General features: G+C 38.0%; 1 long non-coding RNA gene across 1 annotated transcript in view; it reads right to left on the bottom strand.

Annotated features, from left to right (window-relative positions):
• Positions 1-2779: 2779 nt before the first annotated feature.
• LOC125849426 (uncharacterized) overlaps positions 2780-20903 on the bottom strand; it is a 24124-nt gene continuing 6000 nt past the window's right edge. The window contains exons 2-3 of the long non-coding RNA XR_007444626.1: positions 15578-15620; positions 2780-2888 (exon numbers count right to left, since the gene is read on the bottom strand). This is a non-coding gene — a long non-coding RNA (uncharacterized LOC125849426). The remainder of the gene's footprint in view (positions 2889-15577; positions 15621-20903) is intronic.

The raw sequence follows: 20903 nt of genomic DNA, 5'->3' as shown, positions 1-20903 counted from the left end.
TATCTTGTATTCCCAAGAACCCATGAAACCCCCATATTTCTCAATTATGATCTTCTGATGTGGGTTTGTTGATGATAAAAGTATGCTATGAAATTATGCATGTAGTAATTGGGTTACTTGAATTATGATTATATCCATGTCTAATGTAGTGAATTCTAGATGTGTTGATTGAATGGGCTCTTAGATCTATGAAGGGTAAGATATGATAATTTTACATGATTATGAGATTTATGTATATGCTTTAAGAACACTTTGAGAGTGAAGTTTCTATGATTATGATGTAATTGTGGTGTTGTTGAAAGGCTATTCTCACATACACAATTATGCATGACTATGAATGAAGTGTCCATGATTATGATAATGTTGTTGTGTTAATTGAAAGACTATTCTCACACATAATGAACATGATGTGAAAGGTTTTCTCACAATATGATGATTCTAAGGCTGAAAGGCTTTCTTACCTATTTGAATCTATGTAGACATGGACGGTGAAAGGTTATTCTCACGCATGATCTAAGAGCTATCCTAATGAACTAAGTTGGGTTGATTGTCAAAATACATCCCTCCAGGAAACAAGTTATGGCTTAATAAGTACTCTGTGGGATTAATGCTTAGCACCGAGTGGACATTGAATATGAGATGGAAGCTTTTCCGTCAGAAAGGCCGGGTTTCTAGAAGCAATCTCATGAGATAGAAGCTCTTCCGTCAGAAAGGTCAGGTTTCTAGTAACAATCTCCTTATCCCATAAACTACGTGCCCCTATAGGATGTTTAGCTAGTGGATCCACCTAAGCTAACAAACCATGGTTCTACCTTAGGCAAGTAGGACAACCCTTTTCGGTGTGGGTAACACTAGGTGATCATGTTATAGCTCACATTGTCTCATGTCGGTTAAGGCTTATTCCCACAACAATAAGAACAATAATATGAATGATGGCCTTAAGAGTTTTACTTAGAATGGGTGAGATTTATGGGGTCTTATTCATGCATTGCACAAGTATGCTTTAAAGTTATTTATGAAGTGTTTCTCTTATGTAAGATGATCTATGTATTGACTATGTTTATGACTTATGCTCTCTAAACTCTCAAATCATGTTTAAACTTGTAAATTGCATACTTTCAAATGAAATGTCCCTTTTAGCATGTTTTCAATGTTTTTATGCATGACTATCATACTTAGTGCATTTTTGTACTAACGCCTACTTTTTCTACATTTTCCCAAGTATAGGGTTCGGTCTGAAGGCGGTCGTCGTAGTGGCTAAGCTTGGATTTCCTCATTTCTCCTAGCTTGTTGGTGAGTCCTCATGGTTCGAGGACAGATGTTTTCACTTGTAGTTTCTTTTCTTGTGTTTCCTTTTTGGACTATGTTGTATGGGCTATGCCCTTTTCCTATTCAAATATTGTAATAGATGGCTATGTTGAGACTTAGAGTCTATTCTGCTTTTGCTTTAAATGAAAATTTTAGACTTGGACTTGAAATGCATTTTTACTCTTATTGTATGTTATGATATGCTAAGTGGCTTGTATGGAGTCCTTCTGGGGTCTATATGCCATGTTACATCTAGGGAGTACCCCTAGGTCGTGACAAACTTGGTAATCAGAGCACAAGGTTTAGAATGATTCTAGGATTATGTCTCATAAGCCACGTCTAGTAAAGTCTTGTTCATGAGTGTGAAGCAAGCCATATTTATGAATGAGAAACTACGTGATGCTTAGGAAATTCCATTTCTTTCATTACTTTTAAGTCGTGCAATAGAGTTTAACTCTATAAGGTCCTTCTTCTAATCCTTATCTGGTGGTCTACATGACATGATTACTCAAGGAACTCTCACTGATGGATTACTCAAAATTCACAACGTGACCAACTCGACGACGTTAGTCGGGCTCGCCGCTTGTTTTTTAGCTCGCCTTGCATTTTCTTCAGCCTTCATGTGTTTGAACCTCAGTTGGTGATCTCGTTTGAGTCAGACTTTCACATTCGACAGATTGGCGATTACCACCTTTGTTTGCCTTTTCAGCCTTAATTTTTCTTCCAAGTCCTGTCACCTTCGACGATGGTCATCCTGTTCGTCCTTCATATTCGGTGAGTCACCATTTCACCTCAAGTTTTCCTACTTGCCTCAATTAAATGGAATTGTGAGCACTGCCACATTGAACGAGGTCGTGCCAGTTGGGTGATCCGCCCTTTTGGTTAGGCGACTTTCATTGTGGAGTTTACACTTCTTTCAATATTTTTGGCCTTTCTTACAACTATAATCCTTGTCTTATCCCTTAGCCTTCATAGCGGCAAATCATCAAAATATCATCAAATTAGGACATAATTAGGCATTGAGGACACTAATTTTTTGAACTAAAAGGCAAAAAATGAGTGTATATCTACCATTCATCAATAATGCCGAGTCTGAAGAACATAAAACATGTTCTGACGCTGACAACTAGCACGAAATGGAGCACCTAGTTTGTCACGCCCCGAGGCTACCCCCTTAACGTAAACATGGTACCTAGGATCACGAGTGACCCCAAGCTAAACCTGAAGCGACATATCATAACCATACTGAAAGATAACTAAATAAAGATACTATACGAAAGCTTAAAACAATGATAATTGAAAGTGGGGAATACCCAAAACTGATCTAAATATATAAATACTATGAGTTTAGTGATACTGAACAATCACTCAAAAACTAAAGTTGAATCTAATACTATGTCTGAAAAAGCCTCTACTAACTAAAGTTGCTGGGACATGCCCCAGCTAACTCTAGCAAAACTGAAACTGAAATGAAATGACTAAATCTGAAGAAAATATGTCTATTGTCCTCGAAGTATGAGGACTCACCAGTGAAGATCGGGAACCGATCTATGCGTGATCTGGTTGCTGAGTACCTGGACCTACATCATGAAAGGATGTAGCGCAAAGTATGCGTCAGTATTTGGAATGTACTGAGCATGTAGGATATATAGTATAGCTGAATAAAATACATAACTGAACAAAGCATACTGAGCAATAACATAATCTGAACTGAATGTAAATGCTAGAATATACTGAAGACTGAACTAAATGCAATGACCAAGTACTAATTCTGAACATGACATACTGAGACTGAATGCTGAAATATAACTGAAAACTTGGTCAAATGCACTAAGAGTCTGACTGTGGGAGCTACTATTAACCGACATAAAACCACGTGAGCTAAATGTGGAGTCCGATGTATACGCCCCATCGAGAGGACCCAATAACCTTGCCAGGGGTATAAACGCATGACTGTTCGATGTATACGCCCCATCGATAGGACCCAATATACCTTGCCAGGGGTATAAAGGCATGAATGGCGTGATCACTAAAGCTGATGCCTAATAGAGGGGACTGATAAACCTATAGGGCACGTATTTCTGGGACTATGAGGGTATGCTGAACCCTAGTCCAACTCGATCTAACCCTACTCACAACTGGAATATGTATGACACAACAAAACTGAAATACTAGATAGCTCAATATTCTGACATGAAAAATCTGAGAATGCAACATTTAAATACTAACAATGAAACATTCTTAACTGGAGCATGTATATCTGCTTAAACTGACCTAGCAAGTGTAATTCATTAACTAAAAGAATCTACACAACTAGGGTTCTGAAATTCATGCAAAGAACTAAGCAACGTTCTCACGAAAACATGATGATCTGATTAAGAATACTATAATAGCTAATTCACAACAATTCTGCAAGGTTGTAGAAACCCTAGGTCTAAACATGATATAGAGAATCAAGAATCTGACTGAATTCTAGGGACCTAGTGGAAGAAAAGAATCCACTAATGAAATTCCACATACCTAGTGACGAAATTTACGGAGAAATCCTTCGATTTTGGGGATGAAACTTTGAAGAACAGTGATGCTTGTTATTGGGAGTTTTGGTTGACTTTTCCTCTTCTTTTTGCTCCAAGTTTGGATGATTTTAGGTGAATGAGGGTTCTGGGTAAGTCTGACTAAATTATTAGGCTTAGACTGAGTAAAACAACGTAGTTTAGGCATAAAATGACGAAGTTTAAGTGCCCAACGCATGGGATGACCCTAACTTAAAAGTGGACGAAGGCCACCCACGGAGGGACCTACTGGCCGTAGGTCGACCTACCAACCGTAGGTGGGGTCGTCGGTCAAGTCTTCCTGACAGGGCTTCACTAAAATGAGCATAACTTTTTACTCGGAGATGGGATTTTAGCAAACTCGATGGCGTTGGAAAGAAGATTCAATTATCTCTCATTTGGTAGGTCATGGGCCACCTAATTCCTTTTGTGCTAAGAGTGATGACCATTTGAAGTTGTCCCAACAATAATTTCCCTCTAACTGGCTGCTGACCCTCACCTATGGTCAGACTTACTCTCCGCAGGTCTAACCACGGACCGTACTGGTCGATCGTGGGTGGGATCAGAGACTATAAATATTTGGGCCTTAACGACAGAACCCCACCTACGGTCCGTGGGTGGTTCCGTCTGTACAAGCACAAATTTTCTGAAAACTAGGATTTTATTCATTTTGAGATCCGAGTTGTTACACTATTGGGTCGGGCGACCTGAAGAAGCACTAGGCTGAGTTTGACGATGACCATCTCTACCCTTGCAAGTAGTCGAAGGGCAATCCACCATTCTATGTGTAGCCTTACACAACCAAAACATGCACTAGAAATGGCTAAGCAATCTGCTGGATGGTTCTTAGTACACCTTCTACATGCTAGGAAAGTCTATCCACTAAAAGCATTTCCTTGAGGCATAGGGTTAGACACTCTATCTTTATTGAACTTCTAAACCGGGGCACTAGATGAAGTTGGGATGGAAAACTTCTTTCTAAACTAAGAATGACGACCACTACCAGACTTCTGATGAGAGTAGTCACCAATTTTGACCGTGCCCTCTTGGTCTCTCAAGAACTCTTCTTTATTTCTTCCTCATAAATCTATTGAGAATGAGTTATCAACCTCGAAATTCTCATCTCCTTAATCAACACGACGAGTCAACGCTCCCTTTTGGGGTTTTTCAACTTTGATCTTGAATTTGATAAATTAAAGTTGAATCCAAAGTGGGTTTACTTGTAATTGCTTAATTTCATGTTATCAATGGCTACTTTAAAACCCCAAAATCTAGGGGTGCAATCATAGGGTTGAGTGTTGATTCAATGTAGTGAGTATTGTGTTATGCTCTTCATACATGAATTTGAGTTAATTAGGATGGGGTTAATTTATGGATTAAGGTTGCAAACTTAAATCCTACTTTCAATCTCCGGTTGATGCTCAAAAGAGATTAATTGGAGTGGGTAATTAGTCCAATACTAGCAATTTAGAATTAATTTCTATAACTTGCTTGGAAATAGAGGTTATTGGTCGAATCTATTTTCCCTATTTCTGCATAAAAAAAGAGAATAGAGAAAGACATTAGGTTGTTTAGTTTGGCATTTAGATAAGGCCGAAAGGAGATTCTATGCAAAGATTCTTTGAGATCGAAAGATGATTAGCATCATTTAAGATGACCTAGCCTATTCATGAATGTTCATCATTATAGAGCAACACAATTTTCCCTATGTGACATCAATTTTCAATCCCCGCACCCGTAGATTACTTCTTAACTCTAGAATTCTTCAAAATTTTAGGCTAATTATGTTAATTTATAACCAATGCTTTTTTATTAAACTGGTGGGCTAATCCAACCAATAGTTTTGACTATTACAAAATGAGCAATTTTACAATCCAAATTTCTTGATAAGAATTCTCTATGATATACCATTCCCTGTGGGATTCGACCCTGACTCTTTGTTTGGGTTCTGATTAACAACATCTTTTGTCTCATTGGTAAGGAGGACATTTGAGTGTTCATAAAAAATGGCGCTGCTCTAGGGGAACGGTGGTTGAGAACTCTAATTGAGAAATTAGATTTTAATTTTATTTAGTTGTAGTATATTGTTGTTTTGTGTTGTTGTTGGCTGATTTGCAGGTTTTATACAATGAGTGACCATGGCAATGACAATGATAGTCACTATGGTCAAAACGACAACATATGTGATTTGAATGATATGCACATGAATGTTATTCAAACCATGGGAGCAATCTGGATAACTCCCATAGCCAGGAGGGTTGTATTTCCCATAACCGGAACAGTGTTACAACTGCTCCAACTGAAAGGACTTTTGGGGGGTTTAGCTCATGAGGATCCCTATGAACATCTTAGGAACTTTATAGAGGTATTTGGAACATTTATGTTCCAGAATATCTCTCAAGAGTTTGTAAGGTTGAGGTTATAGGCGTTCTCGTTAACGGGTGAAGCAACAAGATAGTTGACAGAATTGCAAAATTATGCTATTACTTCGTGGGAGGAGCTAAATGATGCTTTCTTGAGAGATCTTTCCGCCCTCAAATATGGTTAAACTTCGAACCCAGATCCAAAATTTGAAGCATATTGGAGGTGAACCTCTACATGAGACATGGTTGAGGTTTAAGAAACTACCCTTGCAATGTCCAACGCATGGAGTTTCAAATGACTTGCTGCTTCAACACTTCTATTGCAGCCTTGATTTAGTCAATAAATGTGTGGTTGATCATTTGGTCCAAGGTGGATTAATGAGACAACTATATGATGTGGCTACTTTGTTGCTATATAATATGACCACAGTTGATCGAGAATGGCATACTAGAGAAGACCAAGTGCCTACTTTACAACTGGGTATGAGCTAAGAACAAATTGAGAAGGACCATGAATGAGTTGAAATCATGGCCAAAATGATGACCCAACTTGATTTGTTTTCTAAACATGTAATAGGAGGTGGATATAAGTCGGTAAATGTGGCTGGAATTATTAGTGGACAGTGCAAGGATGATGCCAAGTTTGAGGCATTATACAATGAAGAAGTTCAATATTTGGGAAACTAAATGGTAGGGTTTTCACTCAATTTATCAACGATAAGGTGGGAGCCAAGGTTGGAACAACGATAGAGATAGTGGTTGGAAAGATTGGCAAGGTTGAAATTGGAGAGATATGTAGGCTAAAAAAGATAGGTATGTGCCTTCCCATGATAATCCACATCCAAATGACCCAGCTAGGCTAGAAAGAAGTCGAACCAAAGAAGTGATGTCAAGGATATTCAACATGATTGAAGGGTTTGACAAAGTGTTGAAGGAATTGAAGAATGACTTCTCCACTTTATCCCAAATGGTGAATTCTCATTCAATATCTATTAGGCAGCTAGCTACTCAATTGTGCCTAATCTCCACTTGTCTCAATCTAAGGAAAAAAAGATGTATTCTCGAATCCCAAGAATGAATGTTGAAGAAATTGAGAACTGTGTCATGCCATGCCATTAAATAAGGCACTTCTTGGAAGGCAACCCAAGTCTATACTTTTGTTTTTATTGCTTTCCAGAACGTGTGTTGTGATTGAAAGTTGAGAAGAAGTTGAAAGGTTGAAAGGGGGAACATTAGGCGATGCCAAGACTGAAATGTCGATATGCCAAAGATGTTGAGCAGACTCATTATGGTCCGCCTTCTGAGCTTGAACATGTGGGGAAGTGTACGGTCAATTCTTGCGATCAGAGCTCCAAATGGCGATTCACCGAAGTGACTATGCGCACTCCATCGAGTCCACTAAATTAGACTTCAGGTTTGGTGTTCGTTTAGGCATGTTCAACTAGCTTGAGCTCTATTGGCGATTCGTTGAACACGTTCGATAATGTTAGTCATGACCGCTGAAGGGTCTGATATAAAAAGTCCAAGGGTCTTTTCAAATTTAAAATCAAACCCTTTGAATTTTAAAGTCTTTTCCTCTCTTTTATCTTGTGTTGCTTCTTTTGAGTGATTGTCAACCTTTTGTGTGTGATGCCAAAGTTCAAGGAGTGCTTTTGCTTACATTTGCTATCAATCCAACCCCATTTCCTTGATTTTCTCGACTTGTGTTCCTACTAAGGTTGGTTTTCAATTTTTATTGAGACTTTCTCACTTTAAATTGCAACGTGGGTGTGGACTTGAAGCCATTAAGTGTTGTTGATTGTTAGATTTCATTGGGTAGCTTTATATTGTGTGATTTAAATTGTACCAATGAGTTATTTGAACGTGTGTGCCTGTAGAATACAAATCTTAACTATGTTTGTTGAATTTTGAAATTTAACTGATATTAATGTTGGGTGTGAGTCTAATTCGATATGGGTGAAGTCTGATTAACCTAGTGTTGACCCAATTGCATGATTTTGCTGAACATAGACAAGGTGACTACTTTCTTAAGGTCAAATCGTCAATTTGAGCAACACTTAGAAAAAACTAGGGGGGGGGGGGTAGAGTACCCATGGGTAGATAAGTATATATGTGGGTTGTATTGATGTGAGAAAACTCGTATTTGTTGTGTATGTTAGGTTAGACACTAGGCTGAACACTTTATGTTCATTGGGCTTGTCTTAGCTTGCTAAGGAGGTTAGGTTAATCATTGAATATGCCCAACTCACCTTCTTTAGTATATATGTGACCTTGGGTACTGTCCCATTCGGCGGGCTTGTCTTAGTCCGTCGAAACCATTTGGTCAATCGCCGAATGGGAGTGGACATTGCCTTTGATGCATGTTTCTTTTCAAGTGGCACTATCATTTTTAGTAGACTTGTCTTAGCTCGCCAAAACTAACTCGGTGTATCGCTGAGTTGGAATTGACTCTGTCTTTTATGCCTAATTCCTGAGATTTTTGCTATTGTCTAATTAGGCGATCTCACCAGAGCTTACCTATCCTATTTAACAATCTGCATTCCCATTAGGCGAGCCTCAGGATAGTTTTTGAAACATGATTCTAAGTGAGTTTGATTTCAACTAACCTTCACAAATCCTTTGTTTTAATGTTTGCTTTACAAAATATGGCACGAACATAAGGCAAGAAAGTGGTATCATCAGACACGGAGCCAGACAGAGACTCCCATCATCCTCCTCTTCTAAAGATACATAGGGGCCTTTCTATAAATGAGCCATTTGAAGCCCCTCGTTGTCATCAATCCACGACTCCACAAGCATCTACCCAAGAGAGGGTACAACCCAAAAAGGGGGTTGTGAGGAAAAGGAAAAAGATTAGGTCTAAATTGGTGCACTCCTCCTCTGCACAAGCACATACTCCTAGAGTCCTCTCAGTTATTGCTCCATGTGCCCTAAATAGGCTCAAAGTTGATGGAGAGAGAACCAACTTTGAGGAAAGATGGCTCTCCACAGGGGGAATAATGAGGGGCTTCCCAACTATCTGGGACACCATCCAATTCCGTAAATTTGAGGGGTTCACCAAGCCAAGGAACCCCTATATTCCATCTTGGGTAGGAGAGTTCTACATTTCCTATGCTCAGGCCCTCCCAAAGAAGTGGAAATGTACAATTTGCAAGCCGCTTGAAAAAGTAGAGGTACCCGGCAAGAAAGTACAATGCAATGCTGGAGCAATTAAAATTGCACTGGGGGTAACGAGATTTCTATGATGCCCTCGCAAAATGATTCGATTCTTCGCCATAACAAGGCGGTCTTGGTAGGTACGATCACTGACAGGGAGAACATTTAGGTGGGTTCGATTATAGCTAATGAGATATTGAAGAGGGCTAGGCAGGAGCAGACCTTTGTCCTATTTCCAACACTGATTACACAAATGTGTGAGAGGGCAGGAGTCCCTTATAGGGCTGCAACAAATGTGAGGGTTACCCTAGCTTCTTCCAGCGACATTAAGAGGATTGAGGCTGAGTGCTTACGGAATTATGCAGCTCAGAGGAAGACGCCACCACCATACACGACGCCTGTAGTTGATCTCACCACACTAGCAGTTGAGGCCAACACACTTGCTCCTTCGGTGGAGGAGGAAGGTATATCATCTCTTTCTATTATGCTTTCTACCTATACTGTTTTTGTATCTCTTTTTGTTGCTGCTATGAGACCTACCCCCACTCCTATAACTCGTCCCCCCTTGACCAAGGCAATGATTTATCAAACTGGAAGCCTTTGCTTGTCGGAGGATGTTAGAGTTGCACGGGTTGAGATGGACATGCTCGGGATAATTAATAAGGCTATTGAGAGAGCCTTAGCTCCATTGAGAGAAAGGGTGAATAGGTGTGAGGGACATAGTGTGAGGTTGGATAACCTAACTACGAGTCTTGAGGCCTAAGAGAAGGCCAAGGGTAGTTCTGGTGCATTAGATACCATGAGAGAGGAGCTAACGACCTTGCAAGCAGAGGAGACCTAATTGCAGTCCACGGGCATATCCATGCTTTGGGGCGAGTTTCCCCTACCAGATGCAACTATCTCCATACAACCTAGATGCCTAGCAGTGAGCCTATTCCCAGTGAGTAGCCTGAGACAGATGTGAGTGCTCGATAGTCTTAGCCTTTTAGGGGACCCTTTTATCTCAGCTTTCTGTACTTTTCTTATTATCACATTGAGGACATTACTTGTTTATTTTTTGTGGGGTGAGGGCCTTTGAGCCAATATTCCTTTTTTTAATTGTATATTTTTATTATGAATTTTGGATGATCATATTATTTTAATTTTGTTTATATTGTAGTGTTTCTTTTTGTTGAGGGTGTATCTAGTATCTATTTCATTCTCTCTTAATTTTGCAACCCCCATGAGTTTTGAAAATCGTGAAATGCTTGAAGTTTTCTTTGAGAATGATTTGAGAATTGATTGTGTGCAATATCGATGTCTTTAATAGGACACATGATGAGTATGATGTAGAGTGTTGGTTTTGCGAGAATGAAATCGATGTAGTTGCACTTTTGAACCATCTCTTTGAGTCTTTTGTTGACTAGTTGTGTTTTGATGTGAACCTTGCAATGAACATTGCACGTACGCTTTTGATGTTTTTGGAATATGCTAAATGAGTGTATTTCTAAGTGCCATAGGTGGTGAGATCTTACTTGAAAGAATATGTGTGGAGTCCTAGAATTTGGCTTATTAGTCCAATTGTTTGAATCTTGGTGAATGTGAAGTGTGATCTTAGGCAACAATCAAAGAGGGAGCCCAAATGTCCACAATCTTTGTGACTACCTTGTGACGGTGTGCATCCAGTTTGGAATCATTTGAGCCTGACTAATTTGCTGGCAAAACCAAAAGAAAGACTCTTGAACCAAATTGTCCCACTTTCTCACCTAAAATCCTTTTTGAAGCATTGTTATGTTTGAATAGTCAACTTAGGTGGGTGTAGAAAGAAAGGAGGAGTAAAGGACAAAGAAAGATGAAATGATACTCAACTTTGAATATTTGTTACAAAAAGAAGGAACCTCTCTTTATAAAATAAATAAATAAAAGAGCCCTTGGGATGAAAATGCTTTAGAAAAATGAAAATGAAAAAGAGAAGTGATGAAAAAAAGAGATCCCAAATAAATTGAGTGAAAAGAACTTGAGAAGAGGTGAAAATGATTTTAACAATACTTTGAAAAGGTAAAGTCACTGATCCAAATTGACCATACCTTAATCCTCATCCCCATTACAAGCCTAAAAGACCCTTGAGATCTTGCGTGAACTAGGTTGTATGATGATTGAAAAATATGGGCAAACCTATGGGGCAAAGTTTGCATGTGTTTCTCTTTTGAGAGAGTGAGACTTGTATTGATTCCTTATATCTTTGTTGATTTTCTTTGTAAGAGCATGTAATCGTTCTTGATGTGAGGGCTTTTGAATGCATTTATTGAAACATTTTCTTGCATTAGACAAGAAGTTAAATTGAGCTTGAGCTTGTATGGAGGCGTGCTAATCATCATTTGAAGCTTTTTTTTAATCATAATTGAGTCTAGCATGTTGTTAAGAGTAGTCTTGCTATGGCACTGGCATATTAGCTCTCGTTGAGTACTGTGGTAGACACCCTTATTGAGCTAATTATGTTCTTGATTTACTTGAGGAGAAGCAAAAATTTAAGTTGGGGGTGTTGATGAGTGGTAGATTTGCACTTATTTGAGGTCTATGTAGCTCTATATTTACTGTCCTCAATGCCTAATATTTTCCTATTTTGATAAAATGTTGATGATTTGCAGCTATGAAGGCAAATGTAAAAGGAAAGGCTTGATGTTTGAAAGAATGGGGAGAAATGCAAAAAGAAGTGCAAACTATACATTGTTGATTGCCAATCGAGAAAGGTGGATCGCAAATTGAGCACGGCCTCGCCCAAAATGATAGTGCATAACACTTTTGTCTATCAAATCAAATCGGCTAAATCCATTGGATAAGGCGATGCCCCGAATGAGAAAGGTGACATTGTTGATCGTCGCTGAAAGTGACAGTGCAATGAGAAAAATTGTATGCTTGAAAGGAAAACCTAAGTGGTACTCGGCGATGCATCGAATGTGACATGCTGACTCAAACAAGTTCATTGACTGAGGTTCAAACACATAAAGCCTAGATCATGAAAAGGCGTGTTGAAGCATAAGAGGAGATTCATCAAACGAGAACGGCGAGACTGACTAATATCACCAAATGAGATGTGCATTGGGTTTTTAGGCCAAATTTTGGGAAACTATAAATAGCCCAAAATACGAAGAAATTTGAGAGTTCCAGTTCTGAATTTTATGCCATAGTTGAGAGTTTTGAGCAATTTAATAATCCAAATTCTTTATGATGTACCATTCCTGGTAGGATTTGACCTCGACTTTTCGTTGGGTTTTTATTGACAACGATCATTGTCCCTTTTAATTGATTTTAAGGAGGACATTTCAGCGTTCATCAGTAAGATGGGTTGAACGGGCAAGTCCACAGATCTTAGCCCAACCGTGAACCTTTAACGGAGGCCTAAACAAATTGTGGAAGGGTTCACGGCCCAAAGAGAGGGCTAGGATGGCTGCTTAGGCAATTCAAAAATTTTACCCCATCTTCACGACCCCTTCACGGACCGTGAAGGACTAAAGGGTCTGTGAAGGCTCCCTTATTAGTCTCCCGAGACTTTTTAAATAAGGGCTAGTTTAATATTTCCCTATGTGTCTAGTACCTAAGCTATGTCGGTCTAACCTCTATTCTAAATCCCTATATAAGTATTTTAAGTCCTTAAAATACCCATTCTAAAATCATTCTCCTAAATCCTAAATTTCTCTCTAAGTTCTTCCCCAAATTTCTCTCTAAAGCTAAAGAAGAAGAAGCTAGGATTTCAACCAAGGATCTCCGATTAAACGTAGCTTTTGGGACTTGATCTCAAAGGTATGTTAGTATTCACCAATGGAGTTTTTTCATCCATTGGGTCCCCAAAGATCTCGATTCTCCAAGACAAATTTAATTGATCAAAGTTAGGGTTTTCTCCGATCTGCATGGGTTCTTTTCAATTATGATTCAATTGCCTATTTTCTATCTTCTAATGCATGGATTGAAGTTTTACATGATTTTCAGTTGAATTCATATGAACCCGTGCATGATCCATGATTTTGGACTATGAACTATGAATTTATGAAGATATGAAGATAGTCACTTTTTTATGAAATTGATATAACATATTTGAGAGTGCTTTTAGATTAAACTTTCAATGAAATTGTGAAAGGATTTCTCACATAAGGGTTAATAAGGTTTAAAGGTAAAAATTTATAAGTTGAGGACTCTAAAAAAGTTTCCAAAGGGATGCTCTGATTCATAGGGTTTTTGACTGCAAACCCTTGCTGCTACAAGCAATTTCTGATTGATCATGGCCATATTGGCCACTGGTAAGCCTACTTCGGTGGCTGGCAACAAATCTCTCTCAATTCTTGTACTCAATTCCCCTCTCTACCAAATTATAATTCCATTCTCATCAACTAAGATATTGGAACGAAGGATATGCTTGACGAAACTAAAAGTTTGCCTATTGATTTGGTTTGTGAATATGCTCAAGGAGGCAAATATGTTGACCTTCTTAAACCTTATACAATGAATCTATCTCAAAACATTAAACCTGCTACCGTTACACCTATTCCCATCAAACAACCTTCGTATATCAATGGTATTCCAAGAATAACATGGACTGAAGATGAAATTAGGCGGATGAACACCGTTGAAAACTTTCAATATGCGGTGATAGGGAAGTTTTCCTATGGGTGGCCAGAGATGGATGATTTGCGGATTCAAATTCCCAAACAATGTAATGTGAAGGGTGGATGTAAGATTCGATTATTACAAAATAGACATATATTAATGCGATTTGAATTGTTTGAAGATTTTTTGAATATGAAGTCGAAGAATTCATATTACATCACTGGCAAGAATGGTACAGTGTATCAAATGTGACCTCTCATATATGATGCAAAATTTAAAGTGCACGAGAAAATGACTCAATTCATGGCCTGGATTTCCTTTCGTGACTTATGGACAACCTTTTTTGTTAAGGAATCTTTATTCTCACTGACCTCTGCTTCATGGAGCCTATTCATTTAGATATGGCGACAATAAATAAGACACGACCTAGTTGTGCTAGAGTCAAAGTTCAAGTGGACCTACTTGCTGATTTACCCAAATTTGTAGAATTGGAGATTGAGGATCCTATATGTCAATCATCAAGAGTGGAAAGAATGAAAGTTCTCTATGGTGTTTTACCAAAATATTGAAAAAAGTGTAAACTGCAAGGACATAATGAAGATGATTGCAGAGTTTTGCATCCGAAATTGAAGAAGGATAGCTAGATTGAGGTGGTAACAGAAGCAGATCCAACAAAGAATAAAGAGGTACACATGAATCAACATAGAACTTTTCAACAGTGGAATCTTACTAGGAGAAGATTCACTTTGGAAAAGGTCAAATTTTGTGATAATGCAAAAGATCCAGAAGAAGCTCATATAACCACTAAAAATCCTTTTGATGATTTACAAAAGAATAATGATATGGGACAAGAAGTAAGGTCTGTAGAAGAGAAGGAGAATATTGAGTTATCAGAAGCAAACAACACACATACAAGTAACAATGAAGAACATACCACAAGAATTTTGGTTAATCAATCATTTTACAAGAGGAGAGCACCAACTCAAGATGCTAAGAAGGATAGTGGTGACCAAGAAAGGGCTCTCACTGTTGGTAAACATGTGCTGCAAAAGGATAAGGAAAAATGTGGAGATGAGACAACAGATACATCAGATGTTGTAACTACTGTAAGAAAGGCTATATTTGTAGTTGTCTGTAGTGACAAAGAGCAAGAGCAGAACAACAACAAAATCAGCAACAAGCATTATACAATGCAGAGATGGGAGCTGTTGAGTCCAGCTTAACAAATAGTGACTTATGGTATGATAATTTAGTGCATAACAATGAAAAAATGAATACTAAGAAGATGCAATAGCAAAACAAGAACAACATTTAACAGACTTAGATGATACCAATGCAGAAAGTAACTTGCAAGATGATGTACAACAACAACTGATTGATGTTGAGAAGGATAGTAATAGAAGTGATCTGCAAGAAATTGTGCAGAAGCATCTAGATATAGTAAGTAATGTAAATAATCTGTTGAACAGTGAAACAATGGAGTTGATGAGGATAAGGGGAAAGATACATATCCAGAAGTCGAGAATGAGCAAGTTGACAACGATGGAGACAAAACTCAATCACAACAACAAATGGTGGAAAAGAAGATAGAGATAGAAGGGTTAACTGAACCATTACCACAAGCAATTATAGCTTCCACATTTGATTCTCCTGTTAAGGTCTACATGACATTGTTGCACACAATATAAATGAGATAAATGAACAACAACATGTAGAAGTTAATGATGAAATAAGCAAGGAAAATGCAGATGAAGATCAAAAGCAACACAATGTCAATCATGCTTTGAAGGTGGCATATTTATATCCAGATGTTCAATCAAAGGGGAAGAAAAATACGGCTAATGCTGAAACCAGTAAGCCCACAAGAACTATTCCTAAAAGGAGTGCTAGGTCTGTTTATAAATGATGCAGAAAGCACTTGTATGGAATATTAGATCAGTCAGAACCCAACATGCTTCTCATAGGGTTCAAATTAACAAACATCACAACTTCTTCCTCATAGCACTAATGGAGCCTTTTCAACATACAAACACATTAAGAAGTATAAAAGAAGATTGGGTATGCAGTATGCTGATTACAATCAGAATGATAAAATTTGGGTGTTTGCCCAGAAAAATATTCAAGTGGAGATCTTATCAGATTTTGAAACAATATTTTACATTACAACTTACATTTCAAGATTCGGGAGATTCAATCATCTATACAGCACTTGAAAGACAAAGCTTGTGGGATGATATTTATTCACTGAGTCACAATATGAGGTTACCTTGGCTTGAAGGTGGTGACTTCAATGTTATTTCGAATGATGAAGAGAAAATTGGAGGTCTTCATTTTTATCCTCAAGAATATGAGGATTTTGCTTTCTGTGTGAACTCTTGTGAGCTTTTTGATATTAACTTTAAAGGGAGTCCTTTTACTTGGTGGAATGGAAGAGATGATGTTGAATGTATATTTAAAAGACTTGATAGACTGATGACCAATTAGTTTTATCTTGGTCTTTATGGAAATGTTGAGCTGGAGCATCTTGCAAGAACATGGTCTGACCATGCACCCATGTTGTTGAGTTGTGGGGACCAGACTATTAATATCAAGAGGTCGTTCAGATTTTTGAAATTTTGGACAAAAAAAGCTGATTTCAAAAATGTTGTGAGAGATAATTGAGTTGCTGATGAGTATGTTGATGTTTTTATTAGCTTAAAATAAAAGATGAACAGGACTAAAATTGCATTGTCTACATAGAGTAGGGTGATATTTGGATATATTTTTAAGCAACTGGTAATAAGGGAAGATATTGTTAGAATCAAAGAAGGTCTTTTTGAAGAACTACCAACCGCTGAAATCAGAGCTATTCTTCAAAAGGCACAGGCTGAGTTAAAACAATATTTACACTATGAAGAGTAATTTGGAGACAAAATCTGGTGTAAAATGGTTTACTGCAGGAGTCAAGAATACAAGATTTTTTCATAATCTTGTGAACAGGAGAAGAAAGAGGTTACAAGTCAAACGAATCCTTAAAAGAGATGGTGTTTGGACTAATGATGCTGAAGAGGTTGCAACTGAGGCTGTTGCCTTCTTCCAAGATCAGTTTACTGATGTTGAGAATGAGATAGAGCTTTCTTTGATTGAGCATATTCCCACACTGGTTACCGATGAAGACAACACTGTTAAATGCTAGTCCTATAGTGGAGGAGATCAAGAAGGTGGTTTTTGAACTTAATAGTGACAGTGCTAGTGGACCCGATGGTTTTACTGGGCACTTCTATCAAGTCTGTTGGGATATCGTAGGAAGGGATGTTGTCAATGTGGTTGAGGCTTTCTTTAATGGTTCCACTCTCCCCAAATCTATTACTCATACTAATTTGGTCTTATTGCCTAAGAAAAAAGTGATTCAATCATTTTCTAATATGAGACCATTAGTTTAAGTAATTTTTTAAACAAAGTTATCTCTAGAGTGATACATGATAGGTTAGAAAGACTGCTCCCACGACTGATCTCTCCTAATCAGCCTGGTTTAGTGAAGGGAAGAAGCATCACAGAAAATGTCCTCTTAGCTCAAGAAACTATTACAGATATCCGATTAAAAGGTAGACCAGCTAATGTTGTGATTAAGCTTTACATGTCCAAGGCTTATGATAGAGTGATTGGATATTTCTAATCAAAGTCATGGATAAAATGGGTTTTAACAGTTTTGTTGCAGACAAAATGTGCAGATTGGTGGCAAATAACTGGTATTCAATCCTCATTAATGGACAAGCTCATGGTTTCTTTCACTCTTCTAGAGGGGTTAAACAGGGAGATCCTCTCTCCCCTGCATTATTCATTTTGGCTGCGGAAGTTGTTTCTAGAGCTTTAAACAATTTGCTCCATATTCAGGACTTTACAAGATATGGAATGCCTTAGTGGAGTGATGATATTAATCATCTTGCATATGCAGATTATACTATTATCTTTGTTATTGTAGAGAAGAAGTCTCTTGATTTGGTTATGGAAAGGCTAGGCTTATATAAAGATCAATCAAGGCAGATGATTAATAAAGAAAAGAGTTGCTTCTATGTGTATAGAAAAACTGCCCATTCTTTAGTTCAAACTATTGAAGATTGCACTGGTTTTATTAGGGGTAAGTTTCCATTGACTTATCTTGGTTGTCCTATTGGTCATGCAAGGAAGAGGAAAAGTCATTTTTTCGATATCATGAAGAAAGTTCAAAGCAAAATACATGCTTGGAAGGGTAAACTTTTATCTTTTGGTGGTAAGTCTGTGTTGATTAATAATGTTTTGCAGAGTATTCCTATATACCTCTTATCTGCAATGACACCTCCTAAATGTGTTATTCATGATTTACATAGATTGTTTGCCAAATTTCTATGGAACTCTAAGGAAGAGGGGAGAAGCAAACATTGGATATCATGGTATGATATTTGTAGGCATAAGGAGGAAGGTGGGTTAAGCTTTAGATCTCTTTTTGATATGTCCAAAGCAATGTTTACCAAGCTTTGGTGAACTTTTCAAACTAAAAAGTCAATGTGGACTATATACATGTGGAACAAATATTGTAAGAGACATAGACCTCAATTGATGGAATTGAATGGAGGTTCTCACACTTGGAAGTTTATGCTAGAAGCCAGAGATTGTATTGACCAACAGATTTGGTTGGAACCAAAGTGTGGTCATTCCAGTGTATGGTTTGATAACTGGACACAATTCGGTGCTCTTTACTATTATTTACCTGTTTCTCATTCTAACAATTTTGATGTTGATGAAGTATATCAGTCGATGATTGAGGGACATTGGAATGAAGATCTCATGCTCCAATTACTACCAGAAGATATCTGTAAACATGTCCAAAATATAATTGGAGTAGTAGAGGATACTGAAGAATGGGACTCACCAAGATGGATGTGTACTAGCTCTGGAAAGTTTACGGTTGGAAGTGCTTGAGAGGTGTTAAGATAAGGAAATGATGAACAAGAAATTGCTAAGTAGATTTGGGTGAATGGAGTTCCCTTCAAATTTTCTTTCTTTCTTTGGAGATTATGGAAAAAAAGAATACCTATTGGAGAAGTTCTTATCAAGATTAACGTGGTGGATGAAGTTAAGTGTTGCTGCTGTAATAGTTCAGAAGATGAAACTTTTGAACATCTTTTTGTGACTTGCCCTATGGCTAAGAAGTTGTGGAATACTTTTGTTAGTATTGCTGATGTACAGGACCTTTTTTGTAGCTTAATGATACTATACATAAATGGCGGAGTAAGGACTGATCGTCAAAGCTTAGACCTATCTTCAAGACTGTCCTATCATTTATCACTTGGCAAATCTGGAAACAGAGAAATATAATTTCTTATGGAGGTAATATGTCATTTTATGCTATGGTTATGGAGGTCAATAGAAATTTATATCATCTAGCTACTTTTAGCTATCCTTGGTTGCAAAACATTCCTAATACTTGGCATTTGATGGTTCCTTTTTTTACTGAATATGCATCCTTTATTGATTGTAAGATGGTGTACTGGAGATTACCTAGTTTAGGGTCCTACAAGTGTAACAAATGGTGCAGTAAAAGGAGTTGGTGGCCCTAGTGTTGGGTCCTTTTGTATTAGAAATGATGAAGGAAATTTGATACATGCTGAGTCTTTTGGTTTGGGAATAACTTCAGTTCTAATGTCTGAGGCAATGGCTTTGCGAAGAGGACTGGAGTACTGTATAATGCATCAATACTTACCAGTAATATTAGAGACTGACTCATTAATGCTACAAAATATTTTGAATGGAATTTGGCAGATTCCTTGGAGTAGTCGGGTGGAGGTGAAAAGGATCAATCGTTTGAGAATTAATGTTGATGCAAGAGTGGAGCACATCCTTAAGGAAGGCAACACTTTTGCAGATTATTTAGCTAACCAATTTTTTCTTTTTGCAGGCACACCATATACCATTTATTTAGATTTCCAAGATTTACCACCAAAAGGGAAAGCAATATTACACCTAGATATAGGAAAATCGAAAATAGTAGAAGGAGTACCGCTGCCGCTAAACACTTCTTAGATCTGTCTTTTTGGTGGCCATGGCCACCACCTCTCCAGGAAAACCACCTATTAATCAGGATACCCTACAAGAATCTATACCTAAACTGAATTATGCAGCCATCTTACGACCACCACAAGCAATAAAAAAACCAGTACCAACGAACCCATAACCTATCTACATGGAGAACCTAGAGTTATTTGGGAAGAAGAGGAGGTAAAGCAGATGATACGGAATGAAAACTTGCAATACGCTATTATTGGAAAGTTCTCTTATGGATGGCCCGACATCCAGGAGTTGCAAACACTAATTCCAAAACAATGTGAATTGAAATGGGAATGTAATATAGGTCTATTGAGTAATATACATGTACTGATCAGAAGTCTAATCTAGAGGACAATGTGAATCTATTATCAAAGCCAGCTTTCTACATAACTCATAGGAACTGGACCTATCCAATGAGAACATTGAAGTGGGAACCTTTGTTCGACCCTGAAGAAGAAACAACGACATCAGTTGCATGGATTTCTTTCCCGTCACTTCCCCCAAATTTCTTTGGGAAGGAGACGATGTTCTCTCTTGCAGCAGCTGTGGGAAAGCCGTTACAAGTGGATCTTGCAACAAGAAATCAAACCAGACCTAGTTGTGCAAGGGTTAAAGTAGAAGTGGATCTGTTAGGGAAATTCCCCAAAAGGATCAACGTGGGCATAAAGAAGCAGTCATGAAAGATTACAGAAAAATGGATTAAAATAAGATATGACCATGTGCCAAAGTATTGCGAGAATTGTAGGATACTAGGGCATGATGACCAACAATGCTATGTTATTCATCCAGAATTATATCCTAGCAAGAAGGAGAAGGAGAAAGCTAAAAGAATAGGTGAGAAAGAGAAGAAAGACAAGGCAAATAAGGGGGGGGGGGGGGG

The sequence above is a fragment of the Solanum stenotomum genome, chromosome 12 (genome assembly GCF_019186545.1).
Source record: "Solanum stenotomum isolate F172 chromosome 12, ASM1918654v1, whole genome shotgun sequence".
Lineage (NCBI taxonomy): Eukaryota > Viridiplantae > Streptophyta > Magnoliopsida > Solanales > Solanaceae > Solanum > Solanum stenotomum.
The sequence above is the reverse complement of the archived record's forward strand: the minus strand, read 5'-3'. Positions and strand labels throughout refer to the sequence as shown.